Source organism: Myotis myotis, unplaced genomic scaffold, assembly GCF_014108235.1.
Source record: "Myotis myotis isolate mMyoMyo1 unplaced genomic scaffold, mMyoMyo1.p scaffold_m19_p_3, whole genome shotgun sequence".
NCBI lineage: Eukaryota > Metazoa > Chordata > Mammalia > Chiroptera > Vespertilionidae > Myotis > Myotis myotis.
The window spans coordinates 131,111,078-131,116,564 of NW_023416335.1; positions in this window are offsets into that span (position 1 = coordinate 131,111,078).

Below are 5,487 nucleotides of genomic sequence, written 5' to 3' on the forward strand. Positions count from 1 at the left end.
TACTGGGCATTCCACTCCATAGGGCACACTTGGTTGCAAAAATATGTTGGAAGCTTACATGCACCAAGTCTGTTTAGAGGAGCTACCAAATCTATTCTTACTAATCTTTTATTTGTATTTATCATATAGTTTCTCTGGTAATATTTGCCAACTTAACTCCTCTGATTGTAGCTGTAGGTCATTAATGAGTCATTACACTATTGACAGTTATGATAACCAGGCATAGTCTTTGAATATTCCACATTTATCTTAACTGAGCATATATCAGGCAAATCCAGGTTTCTCAGTCTTAACACTATTACCATGTTAGGCTTGGCAATTCTTGTTGGATGGGGCAGGGATGTCCTATGCATTGTAGGATACTTAGCAACATCTGAGGCCTCTAATCTCCATGCCAAGCATGTCAAACTTGCGGCGCATGGGCTGCAGCATGCGACCCACAATGAATATTTTTGCAGCCCAGCCAATATAACAGTATGTAAGAAATGTTTTAGTAAAAATTTCGTAACTTAATTTTTACAATGTCCTGTTATACATAACTATTAATAACGAACTACAACGTTCGCTAATGACTGATTACTATAATTGTGTTGCATTTATTTCCCTTACGCTCCTTACCCACAGGCGCACCATTTCTCTCCACTAATACTAGCAGCGAATATTTTAATAAATAAGCTGATTACCACATCATTAGTCTTGGACTGACTTGTTTGGTGTGTGCAATAGGAAATATTTCACTTTTGGAAAACAAGAAAAATAGGTTTATTTGCATTACGCTTATTAATTTGTGCAGTTATTCAGTGTCTGGTAAGTTAATGTTCAAGAAAAAATATTAATTTTTATTAAAATGTTCTATTATTTTATGTCAACAATTACTCATTTATTTCAATCCTTTGTATTCAGCATGTCTCTATCAAAATAAACCTACATTTCTATGAAAATTGAAGCTTTTGTTTTTTTGTGGCCCACATAAACTTAAACCTTATTTATTTGGCCCGTGTTAGCCTTTGAGTTTGACATGCTTGCTCCAGGTTGTGGCAGCCATAAATGCCCCACAGGGCAGTTTGAGCAATACTGATTTGGCATAAGAGTTCTATTCACACTTTATCCTAACATTTATAATAGAAATGAGCACTTTACAAAGGTAATAGTCTAATTCAGTAGGAAAAAGATGGGTTGCTTAATAAATTGTGCCAACACAACAAGCTATCTCATTTGCCACACAAAATAATAAAATGTAGATGGACCAAGTAGTTAAATATTAAACATAAAGTTATTATAATACTGTAGTAAGTACAGGTAATGATATGCAACATGTAAGAATAGGAAAAACCGTTCTAACAAAGACTGAAAACTCAGATTCCATTAAGAGGAAAGATAGAAATATTGACCATATCATAATTTTAAAATCCAACATGCCAAAAACCATGATCACAAAATCCATATATAACTGAAACTATGGATAAATATTAGCAATATAGGTAACAGTGAAAAGATTAATGCATATATTATACAACAGACTCTTACAAATTGACAAGAAAAATACGATATGTAATAAAAGGGCAACTATAAATAAGCTTTTGGAACAATTCAAAAAACCAATAATTTTGTAATTAGCTACCTAATTTTAGCAATATTGAATAAGTGCAAATTAAAGTAACAGAAATACGACTTATTTTCAGATTGTTAAAAATTAAATTAGTAAAACTATATTACTGTTAGGCTTTTATTGGATCATATCTTTATGGCATTGGAAAATTGAAGTTTTCTTTCACATGGCATTAAAAACATAAATAATAATGGTATGCCTTATTAATTTTACTTAATTTATAGTAAAACTGAGAAAAAAGATTTTTATTACCCAATCTACTTTTAGAGAATATATCATATGCACAAAGATATATATATATACAAGCATGTTCATAATAGTATTCCTTGTAATAGAGAAAATTTAGATATAATCTCATTATATATCTTCAGTAGAATGTACAAAATTCAATTTTTCATATGATAGAATATTATCTATCTGTGATATATATGAATCATGTATGAAAAAGGAAAAATTTTAAAAATATAATATTGAATAAAAAACCAAGTAGCCAATTATTATACCATTATGTAAATTTGGATGTTTTAATATTTACATATAGAGCATACACTAAATGGATTTTAACTTCAAGATAAATATCCTGTCAAAGCAACCCAGAAAAAGGAATGGAGTTTCCCTAAGCTATATTCATTCATTCATTTATTCATTCATTTCTTATAACAGGCAGGACAGTTTTAATGAATGCCTAACAATATGTCCATCATTATTCTAGGAGATGAGAATATATCTGTGGGGGAAAAGAGGCAGAATTTACCTTCTTTTGTTGTATAAAATTTTGTTTTGTATATATTCAGTGAAATATTTACCAAATTTATGTCTTAGTGATTGGAACCTGCGTGTTTGATCTTTCTACTAAAGGCACTATAGGAAGGCAGTTATGAGATTGGTGCATTGTTAAAACCACCAATAGCTTTATGAACTAAATGTTAATCTCCCTTCACAAGTGAGGCAGTAGGCTTTCAGAAAATATGCAACTTGTCCAAAGTCACACAGAGAAGAAGCAGTGGGGTTGGATTTGAGTTCAGATATTCGAAGTACGGTGGTAGGACTCCCATGTGCTACAATGGGAAGAAAAGTGTTGGCGGCAGTTCTGTAACGTGCTCTCCGTACCCAAGGATGTGAAAGACGTTTGGATTGGATCTACTAGTGAGAAGGCTAGCCCCTATTTTGTAAAACTGCCATTTGAAATTCTCTGCTTTTTAGATGGTCCCTTATTCTGTAGATTAACTTTACTTTTTAGCTTACTTGAATAATGAGGAAGATAAGCTTGGCTGTCTGACCTTGCAAGCCGCTTTGCTGCATCCCTAGCTCCTCCACCCCCATGCCCGGTGTCTCTTAGTTATCTGTGCTCAAGGTTACAGGCTTCCAGTGAGGTGTCTACCAAGCATGCATAGGGTTCTTTTGAAAACTTGCAAAAGGGAGGAAACTCCAAACAAAAACATCAGAAAACTATGAGAAGAGAAAGCTTCCTCCATGCCTTTGCTCAGAATTTGAGAAATCTTTCTCTGGGCCCGCCATAATAAACAGCGTAACTCCATTCCTCTGGGCGTTGCTTGGTTTTTCTCCGGTCTTCTGTAACACTAGTACTTGTCAACACAACATAGTGCTAACCAATGAAGTTATTATATAAGAATTATTTTAGCAAGACTTGTCTGGTCAGTCTCAATAGCTTACTTTAAATATACCTGAACTCATGGACTCGTGCAATACAGTTGGTTAAAGAATAAAAGTTGTTCACGTAGGCTCTGCAACTGAATGGGTGATGAAGTGTAAACACCAAGAGGCTAGAATCTGAGCAGCTTTGTCTCTAAGTTGTACAGCACACATCATTATAGATCTCATCTGATAATCTGAGATGATGACAAATATGTCTTAAGGCAGCAAAGGGGGCTTTGTTTTGAAGCCATGTTTAATAGCTCAGATCTCTTCAAGGGACCCATGCTTTGATGCTTCACTTGTGTTTGCTGTTTGCTTGTATACTCTTCTAACCATTAGTGAATTTTTGTGTTGGTTAAGATCATGATTTTGTGAGTTTGCTTTGACTATTTAGTGCCTTGTGTTTCTGCATGCAGCTTCCTGGCATAAGTCAGGAGGAACAGACCTATAATTCATTTCAGAGACCTTATGTGATTACTTTTCTAGTTATGTGACCTAAAGTTTCAAAACTGTAAGCCTCCAGTCTTCTGGTGTAAAGATATAAAAGCATTTCAATGCAAATGGTTATGCTTAAAAAATGATCAAATGCTAAATTTTATGATATATGTGTGTGTGTGTGTATATATATATATATATTTCACTACAATTTCATAAAAAGCAAATGGTTATTGGCAAGGATGTTAGTTCTGACTATGTGTGTGTATGTGCATGTGTGTACTTTCATGTAGCCTCTTGTTGCATTTATAATATTCCTACTACATGGCTGTTGGTGGTGGTTTTGCCACCACCTGAGAGACACTCTCTTTATTGATCTAGAAGGTAAAGCAGCAGAGCCTTCCATCTATTTACCCTTCCCTGGAAGTAAGCTCACACACTCCCATATTCTGTTTCTTTGGTGGGGAGGGGGGTATGCAATGAAGAAGGAAACTTCATTCAATGCAAATACCTCAATGGTGATACAACACATCTGTGAGGCAGCCCTTGGAAGAAGCTGGCTTGGGGAAAGGAAGCCTTTGGGCAAGGGCCCTCTACAGCTAGACAGTGCTGTTCTGATGTGGTCCACTCTCCAAAGCCTGGGAAATACACTGGTATAAAATGTCTATCAAATGTTTAACCTGAAATAAGAAAAAGAGAAATATATTTCACATTTTGCAAAATTATTTTTCAGTTAGAGATTTTCTCTTGCTTATCTGAAAGATTGGAAATACTGAGTCGGGCTTGGGGACTGGTGACGGATGAGGGCCCAGGCGGGGTTAACTGGAGGAAGCCTTCGCGGGTGGCTGGTGGCTGGGTGCTGGGCGACATGGCGCTGTGACAGGCCAGGGGAGGGGCTCCCAGGGAAGCGGGGGAGGGAGGGTGGTGGGAGGAGGTGGTGGCAGAGGTGAGGGGAAGGGAGAGGGGAGGAGGGGGCAGAGTGAGCAGCAGGTTGGCAGGGTCTAGGTCAAAGTCCCCCTAACAGGGTAGGTTTCTTCATTCTGATTTGGGGGCTGGTGCCGTCAGGGAAATGGGTGTTTTCCCTGGGTCACGGGCGGGCTGGGTGCTCCCAGCACAGCCCAGCAGAGCCCGAGGCCGGACCCTCAGAACAGGGCCAGGATGTAAAAACAAACAAACAACAAAAACAAACAAACAGAAAAGATTGGAAATACTGAAGAGGCATATGCTTTTCAGTTAGCTAAAGAATGTTATTCTCTGTCGCACAAAGTAGAACATTCAAAAACACTAATTTAGCCCTAGCTGATTTTGCTCAGTGGAGAGTGTGTTGGCCCACAGACTGAAGGGTCACAGGTTCAATTCTGGTCAAGGGCACATACCTCAGTTATAGGCTGCATCCCAGCCCCAAATGGGGCCCTTCGGGATGCAACCGATCAATGTGTCTCTTTCACATTGATCTTTCTCTCTCTCTCTGTCTCTCTCACTCCTTTCACTCTCTCTAAAAATCAATGGAAATATATCCTTGAGTGGGGATTAATAATAAACAAACAAAAACAACCCTCCCCCGCCCCCAACACACACACATACACACTAATTTAGTTACTAACCTTTTAGCTGAATCCAGAAGATTGATTACCAGGTCAGGGGTTTTTGTAGCAGAGAGTAGGGAAATTTTCCTCATACCTAATGTGTGAAGATAGAGCAGACTTCATTTTTCTCTCACCAACGTAGGAATTATAGTAATTTTTAAGCTACATACTGGGAGAGGAGTGATAGTGAAATGTGGAAAT